The sequence below is a fragment of the Budorcas taxicolor genome, chromosome 6 (genome assembly GCF_023091745.1).
Source record: "Budorcas taxicolor isolate Tak-1 chromosome 6, Takin1.1, whole genome shotgun sequence".
Classification (NCBI taxonomy): domain Eukaryota; kingdom Metazoa; phylum Chordata; class Mammalia; order Artiodactyla; family Bovidae; genus Budorcas; species Budorcas taxicolor.
Window position 1 is genome coordinate 77,874,664 of NC_068915.1, and position 20,912 is coordinate 77,895,575.

The 20,912-nt window shown below is 36.3% G+C and overlaps 1 protein-coding gene across 1 annotated transcript in view; it reads left to right on the top strand.

Annotated features, from left to right (window-relative positions):
- The window catches only part of ADGRL3 (adhesion G protein-coupled receptor L3), a 579,390-nt gene that overhangs the window by 452,874 nt on the left and 105,604 nt on the right, over positions 1-20,912 (top strand). The window lies entirely within an intron of this gene.

Sequence of the window (20,912 nt, forward strand, 5' to 3'; positions counted from 1 at the left end):
GGGTCGCAATAGTCAGACACAACTGAAGTGACTTAGCGCTCACACACATGAAGTGACAATATTACTGAAAACCTGCCTCTGTGCACCAGTTCAGTTCAGTTACTCAGTCGTGTCCGACTCTTTGCGACCCCATGAATCGCAGCACACCAGGCCTCCCTGTCCATCACCAACTCCCGGAGTTCACTCAGACTCACATCCATCGAGTCAGTGATGCCATCCATCCATCTCATCCTGGGTCGTCCCCTTCTCCTCCTGCCCCCAATCCCTCCCAGCATCAGACTCTTTTCCAATGAGTCAGCTCTTCACATGAGGTGGCCAAAGTACTGGAGCTTCAGCTTTAGCATCAGTCCTTCCAAAGAAATCCCAGGGTTGATCTCCTTCAGAATGGACTGGTTGGATTTCCTTGCAGTCCAAGCGACTCTCAAGAGTCTTCTCCAACACCACAGTTCAAAAGCATCAATTCTTCAGCACTCAGCCTTCTTCACAGTCCAACTCTCACATCCATGCATGGCCACAGGAAAAGCCATAGCCTTGACTAGATGGACCTTAGTGGGCAAAGTAATGTCTCTGCTTTTGAATATGCTATCTAGGTTGGTTATAACTTTTCTTCCAAGGAGTAAGCATCTTAATTTCATGGCTGCAGTCACCATCTGCAGTGATTTTGGAGCCCAGAAACATAAAGTCTGACACTGTTTCCACTGTTTCCCCATCTATTTCCCATGAAGTGATGGGACCGGATGCCAAGATCTTTGTTATCTGAATGTTGAGCTTTAAGCCAACTTTTTCACTCTCCTCTTTTACTTTCATCAAGAGGCTTTTTAGCTCCTCTTCACTTTCTGCCATAAGTGTGGTGTCATCTGCATATCTGAGGTTATTGAGATTTCTCCCGGCAATCTTGATTCCAGCTTGTGTTTCTTCCAGTCCAGCGTTTCTCATGATGTACTCTGCATATAAGTTAAATAGCAGGGTGACAATATACAGCCTTGACGTACTCCTTTTCCTATAAATTGAATCTCAGATGCAGAGTTTTGGGTGATTTAAGAAAGAACATTGCTTTAGCAAGTAAAGGGGGCTACTGCAGGTTAATGCCGTCAAAATTGTGCATCCCCACCTGAGGGGCTGTTGTGAGGAGTCTTAGAGTTTGTAGGCAGGGTTGCTGATAAGGATCAGGGTGCATGCGGGGCCTGCATTCCTTCAATCCAGAGGTCATCTGGCATCAGGTGGTCTTTGGATGAGCTTTTGTGGTTTTTGAGGTTCTTCTGTGACCTTCTATCTGCAATGAAGGAGGCTTCATTAAGTTAACAACTTTCATTTGGTGGGGGTTTTGGTTCTGTACAGAACTCAAAGACATTGCTATGTATATGCCTTAAGGAGGAACCAGAACCCTTTCCCGAGGCTCCACTATTATTTCTTGACTGCTCCTTCCTTGTCTCTTCATCTCCTCTCTTTTCTTATTAGCAACTGTTTGAATCTGTCCTTTGGAACTCAGGAAAGATCATGGAGGCCGAGTGAAGACTCTTTTGTACAAGAAACAGGGAACATGGAAAGACTTTTTTGCCTGGGAGCCCCACAGGGTCCTGCTCAGTCCTACACAGCTGGTTAACTACTTTTGAGTGTTCTCTGCTTCTCTTGTCTATGGAAACATTTGATTTTCTTCTCTTTTAGATTTTCTTCTCTTTCCATTATGAAAGTTTATATAATACAGTTTTATACCAAACTGTGGTAGTATGTATGGCATTTTTAAAAACTTTTCATTATTGGAATCATGTGCAGATTTGTCTGCTGTTCAGTAAAATGTTGAATACACTAAATTCAAACATCTATCTCTTCTCCTACTAGTATTTCTCTTTGTGAACAATCTGTTTGGGAGGAGTATTTTAGTTTGCAGGGTCATAAGTTTCAAACTAATTGACTAACATTTCTACTGTGGTTTTTGAGAACACAGTAACAAATGCTTTAGAAATCACTGATAGCTTTTTCCTCTATTCAAATGATAATTTTGGGGGAGAGAATTTAAAAAGTCCCCATGATCATTCCTGTCAGTTCAGCTTGATGTTGATTTTTATTATGTTTAAAAGACTTCATTTCCCTTAGTTTGATGCTTGCATCTCTCTTTTGCCCTCTCTTTTCCTTTTAGTTTAGTATATCCTATTGCTTCTACTTCAACATTACCCCAGTCCAAGTATAGGTATTATTTTTCTGTTTAAATACATTCTATTTCTTTTTTAATTTAATACTGATTTAAAACAATTTGAACAATTTCAAACAATTTTGAAATTTTTAACTTCATACCATGGATTCTGTGTGTCAGATATTTTATTGGTAGACTTTCTAGGTTAGAAGGAAATATACGGCAGGATTCTGCAGTGGAACATGAAGGAAAGTACTTGCTTTTTAAAAAGAGTAATTTTATTTTTCAAGTCCAAAAGAAAAATGAAGAGTTTAAGCGATGATTTTATTAGTGAAAAGTGGAATGTTTAATGTTTGTTGATAAAGGTTGTACACTTTCATTCCCAGTTTTTTTTATTCTCATTTTATTTATTGTCATCTGTACTGTAATGGGTTTGAGGTGAAGGTAGAGATTAAAACTCATAACTGTGCTTGGGCTCCAAAATCAATGTGGATGGTAACTGCAGCCATGAAATGAAAGATGCTTCCTCCTGGAAAAAGAGCTATGACAAACCTAGACAATGTATTAAAAATCAGAAACATCACTTTGCGGACAAAGGTCCATCTAGTCAAAGCTGTGATCTTTCCAGTAATCATGTATGTTTGTGAAAGTTAGACCATAAAGAAGGCTGAGCATCGAAGAATCGATGTTTTTGAACTGTGGTGTTGGAGAAGACTCTTGAGAGTCCCTTGGACACCAAGATCAAACCAGTCATTCCTAAAGGAAATCAGTCCTGAATATTCACTGGGAGGACTGATGCTGAAGCTGACGCTCCAGTACTTTGGCTATCTGACGTGAAAAGCTGACTCATTGGAAAAGAACATGATATTGGGAAAGATTGAGGACAAGAAGAGAAGGGGGTGGCAGAGGCTGAGATGGTTCGATGGCATCACTGACTCAATGGACATGAGTTTGAGTATACTCAGGGAGATAGTGAAGGACTGAAAAGCCTGGCATGCTGCAGTTCATGGTATCACAAAGAGTCAGACATGACTTAGAGACTGAACAACAAAAGTATATAATAGTTTAATTGATGTATTTATTCAGAGGAAAAAAAAATAAAAGTAGGTAAATCATAAATTAAATACCCTCCAAATATGTAAAATTCTATGAATACAAAATGGTTTCAAAAATGTAAAATTTTATTGAATAATCTTAAATACTAACTCTATCAAAATTTTTGACAACCTCTTAGAACCAAGAACTATTACTGGATTTTCTTATCAAACAATTTCATAGTAATATGTTCCCTTCATAGATTTATTAAAATCTGAAATTATTTATTTGCTAGTATGCTATTTTATTGTCTGCCTCCTCTGCTAGACCCTAAGCTCAGTATTTTGAACAGAAACCTGAAAGAAATGAGAATCAGTCTTACAGATCATCTAGGGAAAGACGCTTCTAGGCAGAAGGGACAAGAACAAAAGCCTGAACTGGGGGTAATTCTGATGTGAACTACAAGAACAGTGTAGTTGGAGTGGAAAAAAATTTTTTTTCGTTACTTATTTTTTATACTCTTTATAGAACTTTAATAGAAAAAGATGAAACAGTGGTAAATACTCACATACTCCTTATTTGGAATTACATTTAAATCTTTGACACATTTGACTTATACTTTTCTCTGTATGTATATAACATATATATTGTATTATTTGACTCCCTGAAAGTAAATAGCTGATTTTATAATATTTAATTCCTAAATCTTGCAGCAAATGTGTTTCAGGAAAAGTCTCTACCATTAAAACACACAAGAAATTTAACTTTGACTCAGTATTATCATCTACTGTATAATTCATACACAGGTGTTCTAATTATCCTGATAAATTGCTTTATAGCCATTGTGTCTCCACTTAGGACCTACTCAAACATCACACATTATCTTTAGTTGTGACATTTTTTTGCTCTTCTTTAGATGTAACTCTACCTATTTTTGTGTTTCATGAAAATGATATGTTGCAGAGTTCAGGTTATTTGTCCTATAGAATGTTTCACAATCTCAATCTTTCTGATTGTTTCCTCATAATTAAATCCAGGTTAAATTTTCTGGGCAAAATAATACTTTGTAGGAGATGCTGTATCCTTCCCATTGTGTAGCTCACACAATGAAGAATCTGCCTGCAATGCTGGAGGCCTACGTTCAGTCTCTGGGTGGAGAAGATCCCTTGGAGAAGGGCATGGCAACTCGCTCCAGGATTCTTGCCTGGAGAATTCCATGTACAGAGGAGCCTGGTGGGCTACAGTCTATGGGACTGCAGAGTCAGGCGCAAATGAGCGGCTAACACTTTCACTCCCACTGCAAAAGGAAGCCACTTATAGGAGTCACTAAGTTTGATCACCTTGTTAAAGTTACATTGTATGGGAACATTTAAGTTTTTAATTAAGAGAAACATGGAAGAAAAGTTAGTTTTATCAATCTCAATTTATTTCATTGTAGTCACTTTATCCCACCCTTCATTTGTTCCTCAAGTATATAAGTACTGTTTTAGGGATGGACAACATTTCTGATTTAATTAGTAATACAGATAAATAATCAGTAAAATTAGTGTCTTATGAGAAATGTCTTATTGTTGTGTTAGAGAATGATGTAGAAACACATGGTGGGTGTGGTGTCGTTCAGTCAAGTCTGACTTTTTGCGACCCCATGAAAAATAGTCGGCCAGCTTCCTCTGTCTATGGAATTTTCCTGGCAAGAATACCACAGTGGGTTGCCATTTCCTCCTCCAGGTAGGCGAAAGCCTTAATTTGACCTTAAGAAATCAAAGAAGATGAAATGCCATAACTTTAAGCAAAATGAGTGACAGAGTTGAGGTAGCATGAAATAAGGTTCAATTTTTTATGGTGTGTATTTTAAGTAAATTTTATATTATTTTAATGAGTATTAGTTGCATTCTTCCTCTTATTTGTTTTATTTTTGAGACGTGGTAGCATTTTTAAGCAAAAAAAAAAAAAAAAAAAAAATGCAATCTTCTAACACATCCTAAATCCTTACCCTTAAATTTTTCAGGTTCTTGATTGTCTTCGGTAGATAAACATGTCTAAAAATAGCAGCCGGAGCTGCATCTGCAATTCTAGTGAGAAATACTTTATAAGAAAAATAAGTAATAAAGTTTAAGGAGATTGCAAAAAGTAGAGATTTGATAAGGACTTCAGGCCTCAGAGAGGCCAGTGATAGTAGGAATTGATATAATTTCTTTAATGTCTACTTACATTGTATTATTTGATCCATAGTACCATAATAGGTATTGTCATCATAATTTATTTCCTTGTTTTATAATCTGAAGGGAAGTTAGGATAAGAAAATTTAGGAAACTTAGTGTCCTAATTCCAGCTCTTGAAGTAATTGCCTTTTCTTCTACAGCACATTATCTGAACTCCCTGTACCCATTATTAATCAGGTAAATGAGGGTAATAAAATTATTTTCTAACATTGTTTCAGGGTTAAATTAGTAATTGAACAGCAAAATCTATTAAAATCATGTTGAGAATTATAAAGATTTCTGAAAATATAAATTTTTAATTCACTATATACTCAAGTGCCCTCAAAACCTTTCAGCTTTTGATCCTAGGAGTAGCTAACTATCAAGACTCCAATATTTAATTGAGTTTGTAATAATAAATAGTCCTTTACTGGTACATGAAAGAAAGACGTTTAGACCAGTGCTTTGCATCACTGTTCTAAGTGACAGATTATTTTTTTTCACAATGAAATTGTCAAGTTATAAATAGATTTACAGCAAGATATCATCATAACTGCCCAAAACTTCCCAGTGCTTCAAAATAGTGATGTGGACATTGTGAATTCCTACAATGTCAGCACCACCAAATTCAATTTTAACTACAATCATAAGTTAGTACTAAGTATACATAATCCTTTCATTGATTGAATTTCTTCTTCATGTGTGAGATGATTTTTAAGATAAACCAAATGATGAAAAGACACTTGCTCCTTGGAAGAAAAGTTATGACTAGCCTAGACGGCATATTAAAAAGCAGAGGCATGACTTTGCCAACAAAGGTCTGTCTAGTTAAAGTTATGGTATTTCCAGTAGTCATGTATGGATGTGACAGTTGGACTGTAATGAAAGCTGAGCACCGAAGACTTGATGCTTTTGAACTATGGCGTTGGAGAAGAATTTTGAGAGTCGTTTGGACAACAAGTAGATCCAACCAGTCCATCCTAATGGAAGTCATTCCTGAATAATCATTGGAAGGACTGATACTGAAGCTAAAACTCCAATATTTTGGCCACCTGATGTGAAGAACTGACTCATTTGAAAAGACCCTCGTGCTGGGAAAGATTGAAGGTGGGAGGAGAAATATCACTATTTCCTTCTTTTTTATGTCTGAATAATTTTCCATTGTGTAAACTATATCTTCTTTATTCATTCTTCTGTCAGTAGACTTTTATGTTGCTTCCATGTTTTCACTTCGGTACAGTCACTCAGTCATGTCCAACTCTTTGCGACCCCACAGACTGCAGCACCCAGGCTTGCTTGTCCACCACCAACTCCCGGAACTTGCTCAAACTTGCTCATGTCCATCAAGTCAATGATGCCATCCAACCATCTCATCCTATGTCGTGCCCTTCTCCTTCTGCCTTCAATCTTTCCCAGCATCAGGGTCTTTTCCAGTGAGTCAGCTTTTCATGTCAGGTGGCCAAAATATTGGAGCTTCTGCTTCAGCATCAGTCCTTCCAATGAATATTCAGGACTGATTTCCTTTAGGATTGACTGGTTGGATCTCTTTGCAGTTCAAAGGACTCTCCAGAGTCTTCTCCAACACCACTGTTCAAAGGCATCAATTCTTCAGTGCTGAGCTTTCTTTATGGTCAGCTCTCACATCTCTACATGACTACTAGAAAAACCATAGCTTTGACTAGACAGAATTTGTTGGCAAAGTAATGCTTCTGCTTTTTAATATGCTGTCTAGGTTGGTCATAGCTTTTCTTCCAAGGAGCAAGGGTCTTAATTTCATGGCTGTAGTCACCATCTGCAGTGATTTTGGAGCCCAAGAAAATAAACTCTGTTACTGTTTCCATTGTTTGACCATCTAGTTGCCATGAAGTGATGCGACTGGATGCCATGATCTTCTTTTTTTGAATGTTGAGTTTTAAGCCAGCCTTTTCATTCTCCTCTTTCACTTTCATCAAGAGGCCCTTTAGTTATTCTTAGCTTTCTGCCATAAGGGTGGTGGCATCTGCATATCTGAGGTTATTGGTATTTCTCTCAGCAATCTTGATTCCAGCTTGTGCTTCATCCAGCCGGGCATTTCCCATAATGTATTCTTGCATACTTAAATAGACAGAATGACAATATACAACCTTTACATAACTCCTTTCCCAATTTGGAACCAGTCCATTGTTCCATTCTGGTTCTAACTGTTGCTTCTTGACCTGCATATAGGTTTCACAGGAGGCAGGTAAGGTGGTCTGGTATTCCCATCCCTTAAAGAATTTTCCACAGTTTATTGTGATCTAACAGTTGAAGGCTTTGGCATAGTCAATAAAGCAAAAGTAGATGTTTTTCTGGAAATCTCGTGCTTTTTTTATTATCAAATGGAAGTTGGCGACTTGATTTCTGGTTCCTCTACCTTTTCTAACACCACCTTAAACATCTGAAAGTTCTTGGTTCATGTACTGTTGAAGCCTTGCTTGGAGAATTTTGAGCATTTCTTTGCTAGCATGTGAGAGGAATGCAATTGTGTGGTTGTCTGAACATTCTTTGTCATTACCTTTCTTTGTGATTGGAATGAAAACTGAACTTTTCCAGTCCTGTGGCCACTGCTGAGTTTTCCAAATTTGCTGGCACATTGAGTGCAGCACTCTAACAGCATCATCTATTAGGATTTGAAATAGCTCAGCCTGAATTCCATCACCTCCAACTAGTTTTGTTTGTTGTGATGCTTTGTAAGACCACTTGACTTCGGAATCCAGGATATCTGGCTCCAGGTGAGTGATCACACCTGGGTCCTTAAGATGTTTTTTGTACAGTTCTTCTGTGTATTCTTGCCTCCTCTTCTTAATATCTTCTGCTTCTCTTAGGTCCATACCATTTCTGTCCTTTATTATGCCTATCTTTGCATTAAAAGTTTCCTTGGTATGTTTAATTTTCTTGAAGAGGTCTCTAGTCTTCCCCATTTTAGTATTTTCCTCTATTTCTTTACATTGATCACTGAGGAAGGCTTTCTTATCTCTCCTTGCTATTCTCTGGAACTCTGCATTCAGACAGGTATATCTTTCCTTTTTACTTTGCCTTTGGCTTCTCTTCTTTTCTCAGTTGTTTGTAAGGCTTCCTCAGACCTCCATTTTGAATTTTTGCATTTCTATTTTTTGGGGGGACGTTCTTGATTGGCACCTCCTGTACAATGTCACAAATCTCCATCCATACTTCTTCAGGCACTATATCAGATTAATCTCTTGAATTTATTTGTCACACCCACTGTATAATCATAAAGGATTTGTTTTAGGTCATACCTGAATCGTCTAGTGGTTTTATCTACTTTCTTCAATTTAAGTCTGAATTTGGCAATAAGGAGTTCATGATCTGAGCCACATCAGCTCCTGGTCCTGTTTTTGCTGACTGTATAGCTTCTCCATCTTCGGCTGCAGAATATAATCAATCTGATTTCAGAATTGAGCATCTGGTGACATCCATGTGTAGAGTTGTCTCTTGTGTTGTTGGAAGACTGTGTTTGCTATGACCAGTGTGTTCTCTTGGCAGAACTCTATTAGCCTTTGCCCTGCTTCATTTTGTACTCCAAGGCCAAATTTGACTATTACTGCAGGTTTCTCTTGACTTCCTTCTTGTGCATTCCAGTCCTCTCTGATGAAAAGGACATGTTTTTCTTTGGCATTAGTTCTAGAAGGTCTTGTACGTCTTCATAGAACCATTCAAGTTAAACTTCTTCAGAACAGTGGTTGGGGCATAGACTTGGATTATTGTGATATTGAATGGTTTGCCTTGGAAACAAACAGACATCATTCTGTCATTTTTGAGATTGCACCTAAGTACTGCATTTTTGGACTCTTTTGTTGACTATGGGGGCTACTCCATTTCTCCTAAGGGATTCTTGATGTCAGTAGTAGATACAAAGGTTATGTGAATTAATTTCACCCATTCTGGTCCATTTTAATTCACTGAGTCCTAAAATGTCGATGTCGACTCTTGCCATCTCCTGTTTGAACACTTCCTATTTACCTTGATTCATGGATCTAACACTCTGGGTTCTTATGTAATATTGTTCTTTATTGTCTTGGACTTTATTTACATGACCAGTCATATCCATAGCTGGGCGTTGTTTTGACTTTGGTTCCATCTCTTCATTCTTTCTCAAGTTATTTCTCCATTCTTCTCCAGTAACATATTGGGCACCTACCAACCTGGGGAGTTCATCTTTCAGTGTCCTATCTTTTTGCCTTTTTATACTGTACATGGGGTTCTCAAGGCAAGAATATTGAAGTGATTTGCCATTCTCTTCTCCAGTGGACCACGTTTTATCAGAACTCTCCACCATGATCTGTCCATCTTGGGTGGCCCCACATGGCAAGGCTTCTAGTTGCATTGGGCTAGACAAGGTTATGGTCCTTGTGATCAGTTTAGTTGGTTTTCTGTGAATGTACTTTCATTCTGTCTGCCCTCTGATAAATAAGGATAAGAGGCTATGGTAGCTTCCTGATGAGAGAGACTGACTGTGGGGGAAACTGGGTCTTGTTCTGATGTAAATCTTTAATCCAGTTTTCTGTTGATGAGCAGGACTGTGTTCCCTCCTTGCTTTTTGTCCTGAACCCAAACTATGTTAAGGGTAATGAAGGTAATGGTGATCTACTTCAAAACGACTTGTGCATCATGCACCTTTTTATTCAGTGCCCTGACCCTATAGCAGGCCACTGTGGACACTTGCCTCCACCGGAGACTCCTGGACACTCACAAGTTAGTCTGCCTCAGTCTCTTGTGGGGACCTGCTCCTTTATACTGATGCCTGGGGCACACAAGGTTTGTTTGTGTCCTCCAAGAGTCTCTTTCCCCAGTCCTGTGGAAGTTTTGTGACCAAATCCCACTGGCCTCCAAAGTCAAATTCCCAGGGGATTCTCAGTCCCTTTGCCAGATCTTCAGATTGGGAAATTTGTTGTGGGTCCTAGAACTTTCTTAACAGTATAAGAGTTTCTTTGGTATAATTGTTCTGTAATTGTGTTCAGTTCAGTTTAGTCGCTCAGTCGTGTCTGACTCTTTGTGACCCCATGAATCGCAGCACGCCAGGCCTCCCTGACCATCACCATCTCCTGGAGTTCACTCAGACTCACATCCATCGAGTCAGTGATGCCATCCAGCTATCTCATTATCTGTTGTCCCCTTCTCCTCCTGCCCCCAGTCTCTCCCAGCATCAGAGTCTTTTCCAATGAGTCAACTCTTCACATGAGGTGGCCAAAGTACTGGAGCTTCAGCTTGAGCATCAGTCCTTCCAAAGAAATCCCAGGGCTGATGTCCTTCAGAATGGACTGGTTGGATCTCCTTGCAGTCCAAGGGACCCTCAAGAGTCTTCTCCAACACCACAGGTCAAAAGCATCAATTCTTCGGCGCTCAGCTTTCTTCACAGTCCAACTCTCACATCCATACACGACCACAGGAAAAACCATATCCTTGACTAGGTGGACCTTAGTCGGCAAAGTAATGTCTCTGCTTTTGAATATACTGTCTAGGTTGGTCACAACTTTTCTTCCAAGGAGTAAGCGTCTTTTAATTTCATGGCTGCAGTCACCATCTGCAGTGATTTTGGAGCCCTAAAAAATAAAGTCTGACACAGTTTCTACTGTTTCCCCATCTATTTCCCATGAAGTGATGGGACCAGATGCCATGCTCTTCGTTTTCTGAATGTTGAGCTTTAAGCCAACTTTTTCACTCTCCTCTTTCACTCATCAAGAGGCTTTTTAGCTCCTCTTCACTTTCTGCCATAAGGGTGGTGTCATCTGTCTATCTGAGGTTATGGATATTTCTCCCAGCAATCTTGATTCCAGCTTGTGTTTCTTCCAGTCCAGCATTTCTCATGATGTACTCTGCATAGAAGTTAAATAAGCAGGGTGACAATATACAGCCTTGACGTACTCCTTTTCCTATTTGGAACCAGTCTGTTTCATGTCCAGTTCTAACTGCTGCTTCCTGACCTGCATACAGATTTCTCAAGAGGCAGGTCAGGTGGTCTGGTATTCCCATCTCTTTCAGAATTTTCCAGAGTTTATTGTGATCCACACAGTCAAAGGCTTTGGCATAGTCAATAAAGCAGAAATAGATGTTTTTCTGGAACTCTCTTGCTTTTTCCATGATCCAGCGGATGTTGGCAATTTGATCTCTGGTTCCTCTGCCTTTTCTGAAACCAGCTTGAACATCAGAGAGTTCAAGGTTCATTACTACCTAAAAGTTACAGTTACTACTTAAAAGTTACAGTTAGTATTTAATACTAATTAGTAGTAGTGCTAATATTGTGAAAACCTATAATTATATTTTTAAATGCTTCTTTCTGTCCCCTGATACAGCAAAAATCTTTACTGTATATTAAAATTTTAGGGTATATTATTACACATTTTATAAATGTGAGAATTAAATAAGTTAGTACAACAAAATAAACAGATATGATATATGTTTAATAAAAATAACTATGACATGTTTTTTTTTCTATTTGTAGTCTTTATCCTTTTTTTGATAGTGTTAAAACTGAATATAGTGTATAGTAAAATTCACTCTAACCTGTAGTTTTCATCTTATGAAACCAGATTACATTGATTCTTAATGTCAATACAATATGATGGCATCAAAATAAATATCTGCTCAACAAAACTTTTCAGCAAAGAATCCTTAGGACTTTACTTAATCACTTTGCTTAGTAGGTTTTTAGACTTGTGGGTATTAGTTCCCAGCTCTCCAAAAATTCCCATTCACTTTAAATGTTCAGGCTTGTTTTGGTAAACCAGCTGTTTTTTAATTTATTCCTTTGCATCTCTGAATTCATCATATAGTCTTTCCATGTCCAAAATATTCATGATTTAGAACCATTTTCAAGCACCTCGAATGTCAGCATAAGATAAAACACTATCAGAGATAATGGCTTTAAAGCACTTTAATAAATAGTTGTGAAATTATGAAATAAAAATTGGAATCCAATAAAGTTTTAGTTTTAATATAGAAATCATAAAGTCCTATTTAACATAACTGCTCTTTTCTGGTGAGATTTTTTTTGTAAACATTCTTAAATCCCAAAATAAGCAATGTTTTTCTCTGTAATTTTTTTTTTTTTCTAACCTACACAGAAGTTCACACAACTTGGGTAGAATAAGATAGAGTATCTTTTACCAGATTCCTCATAGCTGCTTCAGAGCTCATCAAACAGTTTTGGAAAAACATATAAATGTGTCATATTGTAATGTTTTTCTCCATTGTCATCTGTCATATATATAAAATTTAGAAAAGACATTTTTCTTGCTCCATACTTTGAAAATAGGATTTTATGAAAGTCAGTATTATAGCATCTTGTCTATGGCTGGCCCCAGTAATAGTCATCCTGAAGGCACATGTCTCAAGGAGACTGTTTCCTTCCATTTTTAGAAAGTGAAAAGGCTCATTAAGTACTTCTACACACTTTGAGGAAACTGAAAAGTGACCAAATAATTTCATTATGAATCCTCATTATCACAAGTAAGCAAATCACATCCCTTTTTAGAAGCCTTTTCTACAAGGTGTACAGGACATTAAGTGGGTAAGAGCTGTTCATTTTCTTTTGTAAAGAGTTTATAGGCTGAATGACATTTTCCAGAATTTACATTTGCAATGTCTATCAAGTATGCAGATAGATAAGCAAAGTCTATTTTATGTCTGGACAAGATATTAACAGTCTTTTGTGTCTTCTGAAGTTTGATCAAAATCTTCATGGAAAGTAAGAAGACAAATGAAACTTCATTTTTCAAATTGAAATATATAAGACCTAGGGGACACATTATTTTGTTTCTGAGATTAAACACATCACTTTTTTGTCATTAGTAAGATCTGACAGAATCAGCTCTACACTATAAGGAAGCAAAACATTGGTTATCAAAATTTCCCCTTTTGTCTACCCATAGGACATTTCATTTGCAACCTCTGAATCTGGAAAAGTACATCAGGAAAAATGCACCTTTACTCAAGCGTACAGACAAATCAAGGAAACAAAGCATTAATGCATGTTTACTCTTTTGGAATACTCAAGCTTATCCCATCGTTAATTTCAACTGACCATTGGTACCATTTGAGGGGAGATTGAAAAAAAAATAGCTTTTTATCTTACAAAAACATTCTTGTCTCATTTTAGGTTTGTGAGATTCAGCCTCTATACATACATTCACACTTACGCCTGGTCACAAATTAAATTCAGCCTTTTGTGCAGTATGCTTTGTTTTTGTTACCTCTATAATCTAATTTCATGTATTTTTAATATAGCATAGTTGTTTAGCATTCTTTTTCAGTATTGTCATTATATTATAGCTGTTCTCAGTTTCATCAGTGAACTCTTAGAAACATTGTCCCAGTACTAACAATGTTAAAAATTAATCTAGCAGTCTTGATACAAAGTACAACAATTAATCCAAACATTTAAGTCAAAGAGGAATTGAGGATCACAAGACGCTAAAGTGGCATACTTAGGTTTCATCAGTCAGAATGATGCAATCATGTTTGACTCTATACTAGGAACTGCAAATCAGGGTTTCCAACATCAACAGTCAGAGGAAGAACAGCAGAAGTCACTAAGGAAAGTGAATATTCAATACCACAGACATTTGATACTAAAAAATAGTGTTGCCTTCAGCCTCTGTTTTCTAAACAGTTGTATGGATTTTATATTTTTCTTTCAAACTGAGCCTATCTCTGATCTCTGGAATAGTTTCATTGTCTTGGAGAACATTTTTCCAGGATACCAAATTTGATTGCTAAAACTAGGACATTCCTGAGCAAACCTGGATAGGTAGTCACTCTGCCATTGATGCTGTATCTGCCACATTACTAGTTGAATAATCTTGGGTAAATTAATTCTCTGTGCTCCAGTTTATTCATCTGTAAATTGGAAGTAATAATAATATAATATCATATTGTTTTATAGGACTAAGTGACTACCCTAGTAAAATAAATTAGCACTTCTAGAAGAATCTGGTATTTTGAAAGTTGTGTGTCAGCTATCATTATCGTCATCATTAGTTATCACCATCATTATCATCACTGTCAGAAATGTTAAAGATGAAATTTTCTCTCTACCTAACTTCATTTCTTACCCTCACCCCACTTCTCTAAAATCTTTTTCTTATATATTGCTTGATTGCATCATTTACTTAAAAATATTCTAATTGGCCAGTTTTTTTTTAATCAACTATACTTTTTAAAAACCTATATCCCCATTTAATTCTCAGCTACTGTATGATACTTAGCTTCCACATCTCCTACTATTTTTTTTTTCTGTTTCCTTCATTAGTGTAGTTGTGAATCTGGCTCACCAAATGTGATGAAATTTAAAAAATAATAATAATTCAAATCAAGGAAATCTTACATAAGTTAGGCATACAATGCTGTGCTTCTAAAACCAAAGAGGTATTCTGAATAAGTTCTGTTGAACTCTGAAGACAGTTGGATATGTATGTTTTTGTGTGCTCTTACTTGCCAGTGTTTGTCTCGGCAATTAAAGTCTGAAAATATTTGATTGATTTTTTTTTTCAATTTGATATAAATTTGGAAATTACTGCTGTGTTATTTTGGTTAATTTACATAAAATCAGAAGAAATGCAGCCTAATCATTCTTTTTACTGTTACTCAACTTTGACCTTCACCTTATTCCACAAAGAAAATCCTTATTTCCTCAAACCATTGAGCCCTTTATTTTGCCAAGTATTTGTGGGGTGACCTTTGTGTTTGATGATCTGTTACAGCAATGCAAGAAACTTATTTCACAGAATTCTTACCACATTTATCAGAAAATAGGACTTTCATAACCACACTGGCTTCAGTAAAATTCTTGAGTCAGAACAATGCCTTATGCTGATGTGATACATTAATAACAAATCTAGTGCTCCTACAATGGCAAAGAATAAAAAAATCAAACTCATTTTAGCTATATTACAATTACTTCAGAACAAGATATGTTTGAGAGGCAATTTAAAAACCATATTATTACACCTTAGCAAATCTGACTCAACATTAAAATAATACATTTTAATACAGAAAGTAAAACAGATTCTTGAAAATTACTGACCAACAAATAATAATTATTATACGGTAATTGTTTAAGCAGTGTCTGGAAAATTCAGCTTTCTAAAAATGTATAAAAGAGAAAACATACAGAGGGGTTCAGAATTAATTCATACAGTTTGTGTCCCATCTGGAAACACTTATGAAGTTAAAATGAAAAGCATTTCAAAATCTATTTCTCCTTCTTATTTGCTGACTTACTTTTTGGAAAATAAAGTTGAAAATATCAAAATTTACATAAGGGTCTGAGTTATTTTTATATTCTGAGGCAAAGCCACATTTCCCTATTCCATGAATTTGGGCTTTGTTTCATTAAATATACCTATTGGTTTATTTAAGAGTTTTATATTGACAGAGTGAGTTTCACAAAGCATCATTGTTTAAGCCATCTTTTTCCTTTGTTGAAGTACTTATTTCTTTCGTGGTATTTGAATTACTCAGTTACCCAACAGTGATAGCACAAAGCAGATTCACTGAGATGAAGATAAAAGGGAAATCAGAAACTTTCTGCAGCCTTTACAAAATATCTGCATTTCATATGTGAATATAAACTTCATAAAAAGCTGGAAAAGCAAGTGTTATTTTCATAAAAATTTCTTTCTAAAATGGAAGAGTCAATGAATTTCTTAGAAGTATATTCTGATGAATCATTCTGCTTATAATGATTCTACATAGTTTTCCATCATCTTTAAGAGGTTAATTGCCTTGAAGTTTTTTAATTTTTTTTGTTTATTTTTATTTTTTGTGAATTTTCCAAATGTTTTATAGTAACAAGCAGTTTATGGTACACTGGTACATAAGCAGTTTATGGTACTTGAAAAAATATGTATAGAGGTGAAATTAAGTACCTTTGGGCTTTGTTATTTAAATATCATAAACAGAATTGTATAGTAATGAAGGGCTTCCCAAGTGGTCTTAGGGGTAAAGAACCCATCTGCCAATGCAGGAGACTTAAAAGATGAAGGTTCAATCCCTGACCTGGAAAGATCCCTTGGAAAAGGGTATGGCAACCGACTCCAGTATTCTTGCCTAGAGAATCCCATGAACTGAGGAGCCTGGCAGGCTACAGTCCATAGGGTCACAAAGAGTTGGACACGACTGAAGCAACTTAGCACAAACATATAGCAATAAAGGTTGAATTCAGATTCTAAAGTTAAAATCTCTCTCCTCATATGCTATGGACATATTTTGCTCTTAATTTATAATAATGCAAATATTATTAATGATATAAAGTAAACTGACAATGTTATAAGAAGAAATTAGGTAATTCATTAGTTGGTTGCAATAATGTTTGATACACTTAGGCAAAATAACATTAACATTTGTTCTTGCTACAGTTATTATTTTTCTGTTCTACCCTGTATTATTCGTATAGACTTTTGACTTTTAAATGAAGGTTGCTCTCAAGCATGAAAAAATTTAAGAATATTTTTAGATTAACCAAGAAGAAAGAAATATTGACTTCCTTTTTTTAAAAAATTTTTATTTTTACTTTATTTTACTTTATAATACTTTATTGGTTTTGCCATACATTGACATGAATCCACCATGGGTGTACATGCATTCCCAAACATGAACCCCCCTCCCACCTCCCTCCCCATAGCATCTCTCTGGGTCATTCCCGTGCACCAGCCCCAAGCATCCTGTATCCTGCATCGGACATAGACTGGCGATTTGATTCTTACATGATAGTATACATGTTTACTTTCACATATAGTATCTTACTTACCACACAATAATCTGAATCCTCTGTTATTTTATCTCTATATGTATGAGGTTTTGATACTGTAAATGGTAGGTAGTTCTTCAAGATAACAATTGCAAAATTAGAGTGACAAGGTTAAATCCGCATCTTTTGACTCTCAGATTTACTCTGTAGTCCTCTTATTTCCATGCAGAGTTTTGCCTTCCTTGTCATATTGATATATCCACATATTTTAAGATATTGTGGTTTAACAGCCTCCTCATTCTCCAGCTCTATTTTTTTTAATATCTTACTCAAGATTTTAGAGCAGATGATTTATGAACCAAAGTGGGTGTTCCCTGCTGGTCCCATGGTTAAGACTCTGCTTCCACTGCAGGGGCAGGGATTCAATCCTTGGTCAGGGAACTAAGATCCCACATTCCTGCATGTTGCATGCCATGCGATGTGGCCAAAAAAGTCCCAAAGATTGGGGAGCATGATACAACTTTTAGTTTATAATCTAAGGCCATTTCAGAAGAGAGGAATAATTACAGAGAGATTCATTTATTCAGTTCATATATTAATTGTACATCTATTCTAGGATGCAACTTCATAGGACCTGAGGATACACTGGGGATCAGAAGATAAAACAACTTATTCTCTTGGAGTGCAATTTCTAGTAGAGGCCACAGATGATAAACAAATACTAATAAAGTATCTAATATAGGTAAATGTTAAGGGGAAAAATAATGCAGGAAAAGTAATAGAGTCAGTTGGGTAAATGATCTTTGCAATTTTAGATGGGATGATTCATAAAAAGCTCTGTGAGAAGGTGACATTTGAATGAAGTAGTGAAGGAAGGTAGTGGATCAAATCACACAGCTATCTTTTGGAAGAGCATTCCAGACCAAGAACACATCAAGTACAAAGTTTGTGAGGTTGGAATGTGCTGGACATATTCATGGGCCAAAGGAGGCCAACTGGGGTTGAGTAAACTGAACGAAGGGGAGAATAGAAAATGTTTCCACAGAAGCACAGATTTCTGGGACCTTGTAGATCTTTGTAAAGACTTTGGTTTTTACTTTTATTGAAATGGGAAACATTGGATGCTTCCATCAGTAAGTCTTATTACCTGACTCACTGATGGAAGCATTCAATGTCTCCATCTTGTTGAATAGAGAGGAAAGGGCAATAGAGATGAAGGTCAAAGTAGGGAATTCATTTAGGAGGCTGTTAAAAAAAATCAGGTGGTTCTAACCAGTGTGGTACAATTGAGATGACTGGCAGCTGTCAGAGAAGACAGGATCTATGAGATTTCTTGATGGATTAAGAATAATTTGTGTGTGTGTGTGTGTGTGTGTGTGTGTGTGTGTGTAAAAGGAATCAATATGATTCTTAAGTTTTTGGCCAGAAAACTTCAAAGAATGAAGTGTTGCTATTTACTGAAATGAACAAAACAGAGGGAAATGTAGATCTGGGAGTGAGAGTGGAGGGAGAAACAGGATAAAGGACTCAGTTTTTAACATAATGTTTGATATTGATCCTTTTTAAATTCCAATGGAGATTAAATGGAAGCTAAAGCTGTACTGATGTAAGAGGGTCCAGCTCCTAGGACATTTGGTCTAAATGGTGCAGGGTTATAACCATTCAAAAACAAATATTAAGCATTTTTTATGTGTCATGTCCAGTACTGAGTACTGGAATATAATAATAAGATATATGCTTAAAAAGATCTCAAGTCACATAATGATATGTAGTTCATGTCAAAGGTGATTTGAATTATTTAGTGTTCACAAACATGAAACCTTGGAAATAAGAATACTTGATCTCTATAGCACTGGTAAAGCTATACTCCTATTTGGAGTTTTAGTCAATTGACCATCCTCTTGAAGAAGGGTTGGTTTTTATCATGGCTTGGTCTCCTGAAATTTCTGATATGACAGATATAAAGAATGCTAAACTCATAGATCTTGTTCACATTTAATGCCCATCATTCTTTCTCCTTCATCTTACTGATAAAATTCAAGTGGTGAGTTGCATTCAATCACAGTATGGTATATATAAGGTTGTTGATGTTTATGTTTTCTGAGCTAGACAGTATTACCTGAAAGATGATTATTAATTGCTAGACATTTTTGTTCTTCATTTGAGTATTTTGTACTTTTTGTACTGTTGTTTTGACATTTGGTACTCTTAATAACTCTGCATGAGGTTAAGACCTGTGAAGGCACTGAGTATAGTATATATACGTTTCTAATAATGCAACTACCCAGGAAAGGCAGAAGTTATTTGGTTTCTTTTTTTCTTTTTTTTAGTTTTATAGGTCTTTAGGATACATTTGAGAATGTATTATATCTGCCATTTATGAAAGACTGCTGTGCTGAACATTGGTGCTTGATATTCAATTACAGCGTCTTTCCTTTAAGTCAAAGAAGAGAGCAAATAGCCCTCTGTTCAGGGAACCAGTAGCACTAACCACTTTCCAATAGTAACAGTAATTTAAGCTGTCAGAGACCAACACTAGTCTGTGTTCCCTGGAGAAAAAAGCAGTTAAAGCAAAATTTCATGTGGTTTTTCTTTCATGATTTGAGCTCCTTCTGAGAAATACATCTAGAGTTATGCAGGAATATATGAAAACTGTTTCATTGACAGTGTCCTAGCAGAGTTCTTTATCAGATAACAACTGTGAAGTTGTATCTGGCGGTATGTGAAGTGCTGTGATTCAGGTTGCAGCATGGTGGCTCACTTGTAAGGAGAATTTCTACATTCAGAATAATCTTTGTATGAAGTTTCCATAAAACATAAAACGACAAAGTCTGGATAAAATAAAAATTTTTTAAAAAACTGTATGTGTGTGTGTGTATATATATATATATACATATATATATATATATATATATATATATATATTTCTAAGGTGAGCTAACAATGTGGGAGTCAATGAAATGTAAATAGTAACTCCATCCTAAAACAAAAATCAATGTGTATGATCTCTACAGTTGAGAAGATGTCAATTAGAAACACATCTCTTTGTTCTCTGCTAAAAAATTTCCTATGCACATGTTATTCTTTTTTCTACTTATGTATAGACCCATAAAAATCAGTGTAATTGAATTGTGTCTTTTAAAATTTTACATAAATGGAATCATACTGTATAGGTACTTTTTCCACTTACATTTTTTAAAGTCTAATATTAGATTTTTGAGAAGTATTCATGTTTGGGACTGTACCTCTAGAACACTAATTTTCTACTGCTCTTTTGAATATCATTTCCTAAGTATCAACCACTATTTATTTATTCCCCTTTTGATGGAAGTTAGGACTTTTCAATAAACCTAGAAAGAAAAAAGGAATTGACAGTCAGAAAATTTCTCAAGTCTGCTCCAACATGTTGGCATATCAATGTGTTGCTACTGCTAGGTCGCTTCAGTTGTGTCTGACTCTGTGCAACCCCATAGATGGCAGCCCATCAGGCTCCCCGTCCCTGGGATTCTCCAGGCCAAGAATACTGGAGTGGGTTGCCATTTCCTTCTCCAATGCATGAAAATGAAAAGTGAAAGTGAAGTTGCTCAGTTGTGCCCGACTCTTAGTGACCCCATGGATTGCAGCCCACCAGGCTCCTCCATCCATGGGATATTCCAGGCAAGAGTACTGGAGTGGAGTGCCATTGCCTTCTCAATGTGTTGGATTACTATAAATTTTAAAGCTTCACAGAAGTGGTTTTGGATGGAGGTAAACTATCATAGAGTAGAAATAGGGTTTTAAATCTTAGAACAAAGACACAAATGAGATTGTGGAAAAACCA